The 12,538-nt window shown below is 41.0% G+C and overlaps 1 protein-coding gene and 1 long non-coding RNA gene across 4 annotated transcripts in view; one reads left to right on the top strand and one right to left on the bottom strand.

The window, feature by feature from the left end:
* The window catches only part of LOC143213237 (uncharacterized), a 183,731-nt gene that overhangs the window by 49,186 nt on the left and 122,007 nt on the right, over positions 1–12,538 (bottom strand). The window lies entirely within an intron of this gene.
* The window catches only part of LOC143213238 (uncharacterized), a 48,395-nt gene continuing 41,782 nt past the window's right edge, over positions 5,926–12,538 (top strand). Inside the window, exon 1 of the long non-coding RNA XR_013009921.1 lies at positions 5,926–6,221. This is a non-coding gene — a long non-coding RNA (uncharacterized LOC143213238). The remainder of the gene's footprint in view (positions 6,222–12,538) is intronic.

Here is a 12,538-nt window from a genome sequence, read left to right as displayed (position 1 = left end):
TTAACATGCACAATTTCTGCGACCGTTCTTGATGGATCCGAGTCCTGGACCTACAAGTTCTTCTACGGGATATTGAGCTTAGGGTCTTTCTAACAGTGCTGACGAGAACCCCTTCGCTGTCTTCTTATTGTCAGTGGTCTCTCCTCCCTGGAATTGCCAGGGGATGCAGGATCACTCGTGTGCAACCATCGGTGTAACTTTTAGGGTAAGGTTGCTCAATTCGTACCCCTTAAGAAAAAACCGTATGAAACTTAGGATTTATCAAATAAATAGAAATTGTTATTCATAAAAGTGTTATTCAAAACTTGTGTTAATATTGTTGTTATTTATTATAACGAAATTAGAAAATCTATATGCTTTAACGTAAAATAAATTAAATCTTTAAAAACTTACATCGGTACGACTAAAGGAACCGGTTTCCTAAGTCGTACCACCTATAGCCTAAGTCGTACCTAAGAATTCAATTAAGCAACAATATTAATTAAAACGTATTTTTCATTAATCTGTTTACATGACACATAGGTATTCAGTTAGTTTTTAATGCCAATTCCTTTTTATTAATTACTGCGTTTCTTTTATTTGTCGCATTTTTTTATGTTTCCTTTATTCTGCGTCGACGTTATTTCGACTGACGAGGTAGTACGACTTAGGAATCTCATATGGGTACGACTTAAGACACGGTACAAGTTAAATTTAAAAAGTAAACATAACCTAACTGAATAAAATGAATACGATTTCGTTTCGACCAAACGATTATGTAAATTTTACTGAATTTATATTTAATAAGGAACATAATTTTATCGATAATTTACTTGCAAGATTAACTACCAAACGTATGTAGAAAATTATAAGAAAATTGAAATAAACTTATTTGATGACAGGGTTTATAATGAGGCTGGTTTATGGCAGACAATAATACGTAAAGCAGCTTGGTTGACTCATTGTCAGATGTATGTATTTGGTTGCCGTTGTATGTGCTGTTGTCGCCGTAGTTCGTTCAAGTGGTACGACTTAAGCACTGGTACGACTTGAGGAACCTTACTCTACCTAGTCAGTTGCACAATTGGTGGCACACCAACCTTAACCGTGTCCAGGGGTGTAAATGGACTCTATATATTTTTGAAATTTTTGTAAAATTTTATTGATTTTTAAAAGACAAGTATACGATACTTAAAAATGTTAAATATATCACAGATAGCACTTCTAGAAAATCTTTGGAAATTTTCCATTTGTCAACTTTCTATTTCTAGTTTTATCAGCCTGGGGTGCATTTCCACCCCATATACAGAGAGAAGGTTAAATCAGAATCATTTTTCTGGGAATGGAACAACCGATTTCAGTCTCTCTGCCAAGCTAGAACGATTAGTTTACTTTACGATGACGTGTAATGAAAATTTTTGAAAAATTGCTTTTCACAAATTTTTCATTTGGACTTGTAAACAAAATTGAAAAATGTTTTGTGAATTCTCGTACAAGTTATGTATACATTTTTGAAGTATACTCCCATAATTTGTTGAACAATCATACCCACTATTTTGAGCGTGTATTTTCTACCTACTATTTTCTGTGCTATCATAATTATTGTATGATTTTGTGAAAATTTCAAGCTTGAATTAAATGAATCGAAATTTGATTTGAATAAGGTGGTGCTTACTACTCCGAGTTTGCGGAGCTACGAAAAATATACATGTCAGCTGCTTATTAACAGTTGGCGAGTGAATATTGATTTTGTAATTAAAAATGCTTGTTTTTCCGCGGTAATCGAAAAGGGAATATTTTTAAAATGTGTATTTGTTTCCTTGTTATAATATTAAGGTGATAAATATTCAAATTTCAAACCTCCGAGTTATTAACCGTGGATGGAGGGGGCGAGCAAATAAAAAGAACGTAGGTTCAGGATAAATATGGAAGTGTAACTCGTACCGGGGTGAGCGTGATTGAAACAAATACATTTGGAAAATAGAAAATATATCCTTGATTGTACTACGCGGTTACGGACAGTCGTTTTCATCGTGCCATTTTCCCCGTCGCGTTTCCGTCTATGTTTTCCAATATCGAGCGCACCGACATTTTATTTCTCGTTACATAATTACTGAAACATTACGCTACCCGTTGTAGAATTCTTTCGTAAATTCTACTGCTCTCGTATTTCATTTGAAGTTACTGCAATTATTACGTTCCAAAGTACGACTGCGAAAACTGGCTACTTCTGAAAATTATCCGAATAATGTTTCCGTAAGGAAATGAAAATCGTAATTATTTGTGTCCAATGTGTTGTAGACATTGAAGTATTTATTATATATAATAATGGTAATGAATGTACAAGTCCCGTGATATTTCTCGCATTTTTATTCCTATTAAAGTGTGATTATCTTTATAAATTTTAGTTTGATAAAGAAAAGTATACAAAAATTATTTTTAAAGAGAATTCTGTTTTATATTTATACTCTAATTTTTTGGAAATGCTTTGGAGGCTGTAGAGGAAAAGGTCAATGTGGGATACCAGAAAATTGATCAGACAGAAGAGGGGCACCAAATACCTGTATAGGGTCAAAGGTGAGACCCTTAGGTCGAGACCTCGGACCCCTTGTGCAATCCAAGAGCAACCTGTTGGCCCTCTATGTTTGACGACCCGTTCCGGACCAGTTTCAGTTGTCCTGTTAATCTTTTGAAAAGGGCTGTACCGATCGCAGCAACACAAAGTCTTGCAACAACCGGTTCTTCGCTGGGGGTCTCCATGAACATCATCTTTTGGGGATCTGTTTGCACGTTCCTCGAATTATCGTGATTCGCAGGATCAGCTGGACCCGTAGCTTTATTCATTAGGTTAATATTCTCACGAAAGGGTGATAGCTTCATGTAAACTCTTTCGATTGTCTGGACCATCCTGAGAGAGGGTTCCGTGGATGATCACAAAACGAAAAGGTACATGAATGCTCCTCTACCGATTTAATGAGTTTTGCTGATCTTCCTGGTCTTAGCATAGGAAATTATGCGGTCCAGTTTACGGTACCAGAAGATAAATGAATTGTCGTTTTATGCAACGGTTGTATGGCGACAGAGGCATGCAGAGATCGAGATCTGCGAGCATAGGTGTCCCGTGAGAATTTTCGTGATATATTTCTGCGACTGTCCCCGTTATATTGTTTGATGTTGCTCTCCCTGTACTTCGAACTATTGATCACAATCGAGTTAGTTATGTCTGCGACGATGCCGAATTGGCGAGGGTAATGTGCGCCTCATTGGCTAATGCCATCAAATTTACCCACATAATTGTCACCATGTGCTAATATTCAACTAATTTGAGACTTTTGGGTACTTTTTTTATCGAAAGCTGTAGGACTTAGGGAATACCATGTAATTTTTTTATTTAAAAATATTTGCAAATTACGAAGTTGTAATTTTTTACATGAACCAGTACCTCCGAGGGCAATGGTTATCACCTTTTTGACCAATGATCCGGAAGATTAATCATAACTTTGTAATTAACAAACATTTTTGGATAAAAAATTGTAAACTAGTCCCTAAAATACATCTTTTTCAACAACAAATATTTTGTTAGTTCCGGAGAAAAAAAATTCCCAATGCATTTTGCTAAATATAAAGAGAGAATCGAAATTTTAAGTACGTCACTCATTTATAAAATTCACTGTTGCATCTGTTTAATCGACGGAGCTCGTTAATTGAACGAAATAACGTCCTTCGAATTACCTTCAAAATTGTACCGAATCGGGAGATCGTGTTCAATAGCGTTTCATTATTCCTCTAACGATCTGAGAACGGAGTTTTTAATATCCATTAATAACGTATCGAACACATTTAATAGTTGGTCATTTCGCGCGCCGGCAAAGGACGTAACCGTCGTCGGCTGAAAATTTGTTAATTACTGCGTCACAGAGAGGGGCGTAAGTATTTTCAACAAAATTCATTCCAGCCCGTTTTCCGGCACGACCTGCAAGGACTGATATGAGGGAGGAACTTTGTGCAAGTTAAATGCATGGCACAGTGAACCGCAAATAGTTCGAGGCGCTGGACATGAAAAGTTCTCACAGACGTATCATGAGACGTTCTAGGAACGGAGCTTGATAACGTCGTTGCATGTTTAAACGCGGGACCAACTATGACGGACCTCCTCAAGAACTTTTATTAAGCGTCACTGTCCACAAGGAAGTACAAAAGGGATGCATTGTTCCGTAAATACCGCGAAAAATTCATAAATGGAGGTAGCTCTGCCAGCGATACAAATGTACAAACTAAAATTTAAACAAAACAATCTTCCATTATCATTAACTTTTTGCTGGCAGACACCAGGTAGCTTGCGGCCCAGAGTGGTTTTCTACAAGTAAATTTATTTGCAATATTCGTAGAATTAAACACAAATCAAATGAAATTATTATAAGTACAAATAACATGAATAACATTTAAAGTACTTGTCAAGAAATCTGTCCTGTTCTTGTCTATCATGTAAAGTCGGTTTTATAATGTACACATATAAGAGAAAATTTTTTGTGGGTCAGAAGTGACCCAGCATCCGTCTTGTAGAAGGAATAAGCACAATTAGTACCTATAAATCCAAATAAAATATGAAAATAGTATTTAAATAATTCAGTACATATTGAAGTTCTTTTATCTTTCACATTGTAAGAAAAGTGTTCACGTCTAATAAAAATTGTTGGGTAAATTTTCACAAGTAAGAAGGGTGTCGGAGATTAATTGCAGATGAAGATTTTTCTACAGAGGAAGGAAGAAAGGCATCAGCTTAAATTGAGAGAGTAAAGAATATGTAAACGGTCGTGGAAAGAACTGCGTATTATGTTACGACTTACGTGCAGAAGGTAACTTACGAATGCGTTCAGTTTTATTTACTTTTTTCGCGGTCACACGTTCCCCTCCGTGTGAATATCTTAATTACACCTCCTGCGAGATTTCCTTCGCACGCTTAAGCTCTTAAAAGTCTCTTAAATATTTCCAAAACGTGGCAGAACATACCTACACACAGCTGAAATTTTTTCTATCACTTCCTTTTGCTTTTTGCTGATAAACTTCTTGCAATATTTGAATAGATTATATTTTGTACACACCAATAGAATTGAAAATATGTTAAAAATGATATAATTGTATTGGTTGCACAATTTTTAATATATTAGATGGTTGCACGAGTTCGTGCCCGATTTGAAAATAAAAAAATTCAATGGTTAAACTTAAAAGAACACAGCTTTATTAATCAATTATATAGTAACCATTCTTTCCTAATTGTAGAAAACTACATATGACTATATAATTAATTAATAAAGCTGTATTCTTTAAAGTTTAACCATTGAATTTTATTCTCAAATCGGATACGAACTTATGCAATCATCTGATACATTGCATGATACACAATTTGGATCTAATGTTTTACATATTTTCAATTGACTAATGCAACGTCTTCACGCATCTAAAAAATATGAATAAATTTCAAAAGATTGCTTACACCATTTATCATTTCGGTTTTGTTACAGATTATCAGGAATGTAGAACAGGATTCATTATTTTAAATAATTCCAATCATTCGACCATCATTTTAACTAAACAATTCAGTAAATATAAAAGAGAAACAGCACAGTTTCCTGTTTAAGAGCGTCTTCAGCGACACCACTTCCCCAAGCGGAGGACTCGCCAAGTTCTGCAGAGTCTCTTGCAGGACCCTGCAAGCCGTTCTGCAGCGAGCTAGGCCGAAGCAAGGGGTCGAGCTGTAGCTTTGCTGGGGGTCCAACAATGGACGGCTGCTGCACCATGAAAGGCGTCTCGCCTAACCGCCATGCTTAGCCTCCCTTTCCACCTCGATCTCATTCCGGTTCTTCGATAGCTCTATGCAAATCGCCTGGAGGCCACAGGATAGAGATCTACGAGCGAAGACCACTGTTCGATCAGTTGAAAATCGGTCGTGACCAGAGCCACTTGGCTCCCGTGATCATCGTGTATAGATCACCATGAGCTGAACGCGGAATCTACGATCTCGAACCCAAAAGTCTACGTCCACGGGGACAGAGAGAAATGGCGGGAAAAATCGGGGTGTGCGTGGGCGCAGGATCGATGAAGAGTACAAAATGGCGACGCCTGGAAGAAGATAGAGAACACGAGCGGGGGTGGGAGAGAACGTCGGCGTCGGGTTGTTGCGGATGGGGATGAAAGGGGCGAAACGAAGGGTGCAGAGGGTCGAGGAAAAGGCGGAGAGAAAGGTGAGTATCGGAGATAAAAAAGAAGGAAGCAAGGGAAAAAATTGAAGCCACCGTTCGTTCGGAATCGAACCGTGCTCTGCTCTCTCTCTGGGTCAAGGATGTCGAGAGTGAAAATCAAAGGGTTGCCGTGCCGCGCGCGCCCACGGTATCCCAGTATATCCGTAGCGGTCACGTTTCTTTCTTTTTTACCACCTCCCCACCCCAACCCTTTCTTTGTCCGCGAAATGAAATATCGTGTGTAATACATCCTCCGCCAGCTATCGCGTTGTAATCGCTCAATTTATCGATACTGACAGACCGAGCCACTCCGATTGCCGTTGAAACAAGCCCCGCGCCGCGTGCAAACGATGCACAAAGCGTGGCTCTTTTTAGCCCCGGGCGACGTTTTTCTCGAAAAATACTGTTATGTTGTGTCCAGGAAGTTTACCGTGCTCGTTCCAATTACCGTCGCTAGGCAAATTCTTTGAAGGCCGTTTAGTATTAATATTTTTCGGAGGACGTTTATGGAGGACGCTTGAATTTGTTAAAATTATCGAAGTTACAAAATTCTGTGTCTCTTTTAAGGATAAACCGTTTATTTGAAAACTTCCGGTTGGGAATTTTTAAACGAGGTTAATTTTGTTTCATGATTTATTTAGTTGTTCTGAAGGTCTTTAGAAAGAAGAGAAATACGGTTTGCTTATTAGTGAATGGAAAATTGTTGCTTTTCTCAAAATGTGGTGCTGCGAATTATCATAGTGATTGTATTTAAGAGAAGATTGATAATTCTAAATCGCCAATATACTTGTTCGAGTCATAATTTAAAGGCCATCATTCCTGATTTATAATAAACATAATTCTACCACTAACAAATGTGAAATTACGTGTGCCCATTTCGATTAAATCTAGACAAATTCAACTCGATTATTTCAAAATTTTATAAAAGTTTCAATTATCCCTTACTGTGTGTTAGAAACGACGAAACAAAGAATAAAAATTGTTCATCCCAATGGCAAAATTATAAAATAAATATCGGCAATCCAATGAATTTCTGAAATCTGGTTAAAATGTAAGGCTTCATGAAAATTCGGATGTACATTGAAAAATTATATTTCCAACGTTCTAAATTATAAAAATAATTTGATACAACCATTTGGAATACAGAGTTCGTTATATAAAATTTAAAATACTGCCAAATTATGGATTCCTTTGTGCACTTCGCGAACTTTCGACAATGATAGAAAAATATGTTTCGAGCAGCCTTTGAAAATTAAATTATTTTTCCAATGAAACTAAAAATTCATCAAATTTAGTTTTTATCCGTAAATTTTAAGTATGCGTTTCCTTCAATGAATTTCGCATTTCTCATTGACAAATTTCGTTATAGTAGCATTATTAGACTGAAAACGATTGAGATTAACAATTTAGAATCTCACGATCTATTACCAAATTTGTTAGTTGCGTACTCTGTTAAAAACTCTATTATGTTCTCTTTCATTTATCAAAGCTGTTAACAGAAAAATTACATTCTTATTTAACTTCTGCTTCTTAATTTGAAATTGATCAGAAACTTCGAAAAATTGTATTTTGCATATATTTCTATTCTTAGACTGTAAAAGATAGGTATTAACAATTTAGAATCTCACGTTCTACTATCAAATTTGTTAATTGCGTACTCTGTTAAAACCCTGTTACGTTCTCTTTCATTTATCAAAGCTATTACCAGAAAAATCACATTCTTATTTGACTTCTGTTTCTTAATTTGAAATTGATCAGATTGCATATATTTCTATTTCTTTCAATATTGGTAACTAGTGGTACAATCGAAAAGGGGGTGATTCTATAAAAAGAAAAAGAAGTTGAAATAGTTATACATAAAATTGGGGTAGAAATAGTGTTAACACACTAAAAATAAAAATGCAGGGGCTCTGTCCAGCCGCTAGAATACAAAGATATTTGACTAACCTATAAAAATATGAAAAAGCGTGACCGTCCAAATCGCAAGAAAATACTTCAGGGGCAACCCGCGCGATTTTCGAGTCGTTAACGGATTATTCCGGCGTGTCCGTTCCTTTTTTTCCTGGGAAAGGCAGCAATTCTGCCGGCAAGTTTCCTTGGTTCGGCCGGATATCGGCCCACCTTGTGTCCCGACGTGAGATTCATTAACTTACACGGTCTCGGGCGAGGTGAAGCGAGGCGAGGCGAGGCGAGACTCGGATTCGGGCTTGGGCTCGGGCTCGGGTTCGGGCGAGGCCAGGCAACCCGTTCAGCCCGCTCGAACTCCACGGAAAAGTGTAATCGACAAAGTTTATCGAATGGCAGGAGGGTACGAAAAGGGTCGTGGACGAGGGACGAGTACGTGCCGGCGATTTTCCCTCGTTTCTCTGGAGAGTACCTACGGCCGGCCGTGGTTGGCTGCTGCTGCTCGTTTCTACGACAGCTCGTAAAATAGGAATGGTACGCCCACGAGACTAGGCGAGAGAACCATAGACACCGAAGGCTCCGGTTAATTAGACGCCCCGAATCGATACTACCGGGGTGAGAAAGAGAGAGAGAGGGAGAGGGAGAGAGAGAACCAGAGAGATATTTATTAAAAGGCGACGACGCCTCGACTGTCCCCGATGTTAAGAACGACGATTACGGGATACAGCTGAGCCTGTCATGGCAACCGGAGCTCGTTGTCTGCCGAGTTCGGAATATATTGCGCGCGAATACACGTTACACACCAGCTAAGGGGGTAATGGGACGAGAGATTTTTTTAACGAACCAGCGAGAAATTTTGTTTTACAGCTGACCGATCATTAAATTCATTACCGATCTTCAAGCGCTCTACGAAAATATAGTCGGCGCGGCCGGAAATGTTCGACGCTGTCCGATAGCTATGCCCGCCATAAATCGTTCCGTCGTGAAATATTCTATCATTTTATTGACGCTTGCGTTGAGGACCATTTCTGTAGATTTATTTAGCAATTTTCAAATATCTTCTTCAAGGTACTTTTTGTGCATTAGCCTCTCTGTCGTTTAACGAAGTCCACAAACAGTTTCTAATCAACAGCAGATTTCTAATCTAACTGTAAGACAGACAGCAACGTCACCGCCTACAGAAAATGTATTCCAAATCGCAGAGTTTGTATAATTTGTACATTGTCATCCCCTGTTAAGGTCTCGTTCTTAGGATTCTGCGGCGAAGTGATTGAACCGGCTTTATATCGGCCGGGTAATTAAATGTCGTAATCGAGCCGGGGCCCGCGGAGACGTGTTCGATGATTTTAATTAAAATTATTTAGAGGCGCCTCGCGCGGGACGATAATTAATTAAGAGTAAGGACACGCCGGTAATTAAAATCCTGCGAAGAAGAGGTCGATCTCGACGGCGAGCGTAGGGTCGTGGCGAAGGAAGATGGAAAACCGACGGTGGAAGGGTGAAACAAAGAGGATCGGCGGAAGGCTATTTTTCGTGAACCGGGCAGGAGGCGGCAGACTTGCTTGTTCGACGATCTGAACGGTGTACGTCCTCGTTTTCCTAGGAGGCATTAATTCAATATCTAATTAACTCGGTCCTCGAGACTCGCGGCGAGCGAGTCTCCCGGGCGTGCTGCATGCTTCTGTTTTACGAGTTGTCACGAGACGTCGCCGGCCCCGTTATCTACGCCCAGAAATATCCTCGCGCTCTCGCGGGGGAAAACCCTGGGAAAACAATCTCAGGGAAAGTATAAATAAGATAGGCGGCGTAATTGACCGACGACGACCACGACCGGCTCTCAATAAAGATATTAAAAAGTGGTGGGACGGACGTCGCGCGACGTCGTGAAATTGTTTCTCTGCCCGTTGGACGTAATTGAATTTCAGATTGTCCGAGGAACGATCGTCTTCAGCCTCTCTCCGACACTTCTACCCCAAACTGACGATGTTAAAATCGTCGTAAAACGCGCGCGGAAATATGGTCTATCGTAAACTGTACTCGTCAGGATATATGAAATTCCGCAGACCACGGACTCGGTCTTTCCTCTGGAGGATATTGCCAGATGTGGAACCGAAGACTCTTTTATGTCCACCACTAGTTAAATGCTGCTGTTACCGCAATTTGATTCATCCTCGACTGTCTTTCAGCGTCATAACAATTATGCTGCCAGATTAAACATGTCACTGGACATACATATTTTTGTGATTTCTTTCGGAGTGATAACAATAGCGTCGCCGAATAAAAAGTTTCTGCTAAATTTTCGTAGTTCAAAATTCTTTAATGTCTATTTCGCTCCAGCTTGTTACAATTCAGGTATTGATAATGTTTAGTATTGATTACTTCGATGGCGGAAGAAACACATGTCGTATCCTTTATTAAAGAACGCAAGAAGAGGAAAAAGAAAAAATATTGCCTTCTAATATCTGAAAGCACTATCAGAAGCTCGTAAAATCGTTTAAATATCGGCAGATTAATATGGCCGCGTTAAAAAGCGAAGCAGTTCACCGAAAGAATCCGTAGCTCGATAATAACTTCCGTAGACCATGCGCGGGGGCAGTAATCATCGTAGCCACCGTCTAACTTCATCCCTCATTGAAAATTACGGCCACGTTGTTCCCAGTTAGTACGCATATTTTGTTAATTCAACTAAAAACCCCTGATCTCATTAACCCGTCCCACGTTCCGCGGGCGCAGTTACCTTCAGAACAGTTCCGGCTTATACATACGCACACACACGTGCATACGTATACATGCACGTACGTACGTATATACATTTTTTTCCTCTTTTAATACCGAGTACCAATTAGGACAACGGCGGAGTAAGTTCCTGGTGCCTCTCTTGAGCCGCCATAAAGCTGGATAGTTGGCGGGCGCAGGGGTAGGAGACACGACCCCTTTCTCTCGACTCCAGATGGGGGCTTCTCCCCAGGGTGGCGGTGGTGTTGGTTGAGCCAAAATGGTGGCTCCGTAACGGGGTGACCTCGGTGCCAGGGTACTTCGTAATGGCGAAGTTTACTTTGCCATTTGTATCGAGGAGAATGGAGGGGGACGGGCGCGGTTGCTGAAGAAAGAAGGAACGAACGACCGAAAAGGGGTGAAATGGGGTGAAAGGAGGTCCAGCGGGTGGATGAAGGAGAAGAGGATCACCTCGAAGAAGAACAGAGACAGAGACATCAAGGACGAAGGGGGAAGGAAGGGTGGAACGTTAGGAGACGGGTGGCGCCGGTTGAAGGAAGGAGGAACGACTGTCGGACGAAAAGGGGTGAGATAGGAAATTCGGTGGGTGGACGAAGGAGGAAAAAGGAGACAGAGACATGACGGACAAAGGGGGAAGGGAGGGTGCAAGACGAGGGTGAATCCTTGGGCTTCGGGAAGGAAGGGGTTGGAGCGAACCATAATAATTCACGATACATAAAGCCGAAGTGCCCTGGCACTGTAGGAAAGTTTCGGGGCAGTACACCGCCGATAAATTAGCTTACACTTTTTACATAATGCAACCAGCGCCGGGGAGGAGCGCCTTTTTTCGTTGGCAGGAGGAATAGTCCGAGCTAGTGACAAGGGTTGTCCGGTGAAGAAAGAAGGAGAGCAACTGTCAGACGAAAAGGGGTGAAAAGAGATAGATAGAGAGATAGAGACATAGAGAAGTGAAGGATGAAGGAGGCAGGAAGGGTGCAAGACGAGGGCGATCGTGGGCGAATCCTTGGGCTCCTGGGAAGGATGAGGTGGGAGCGAACCATAATAATTCACGATACATAAAGCCGAAGTGGCCCGGCCCCGTAGGAAAGTTTCGGGGCAGTGCACCGGGCGTCCAGCGCCGATAAATTAGCTTACACTTTTTACATAATGCGAGCAGCACCGAGGAGGAGCAGCGACTCTTTTCGCCGGGAAGAGGAATAGTCGGAGAGCTAGTCGCGAGGGTCGTGCCTCCTGCCGGTCGTCCCCGTGCACAGAGGTGTACCTAACTACCTCAAACTCGTCTGCCTCCTCGGGTCAAATTAATTCCGGTATTAAAATTTGGCTTGCAAATATTCCCCGACCCACGACCACGTGCGTGTACTGCCAGGGCCGACACACGCACGGCCGAGCGTGTGCACTCTTCGCCGTTCGACAGCGTGTGCATTCATCTATGTTCCGGTTTTTCCTGGTCACGCACACGACCGACTCCCATACGGACGACCTCGGCCACACGTATACCCGTGTACGCACGTAATTTACATCTGTTATTATGGAAGAGGCCTCGGTTCCCGGCCTGCCAGAGAGAGACAGAGAGAGAGAAAGAGAGGGTGCGCGAGAGAGTCGATGCGCGTTCACTGTCCTGTAGAAAGTGGTGAAAATCGCCCCCGGGTTCTGGAATTTCATTCGACAATGAACGGACC

The sequence above is a fragment of the Lasioglossum baleicum genome, chromosome 11 (genome assembly GCF_051020765.1).
Source record: "Lasioglossum baleicum chromosome 11, iyLasBale1, whole genome shotgun sequence".
NCBI lineage: Eukaryota > Metazoa > Arthropoda > Insecta > Hymenoptera > Halictidae > Lasioglossum > Lasioglossum baleicum.
The sequence above is the reverse complement of the archived record's forward strand: the minus strand, read 5'-3'. Positions and strand labels throughout refer to the sequence as shown.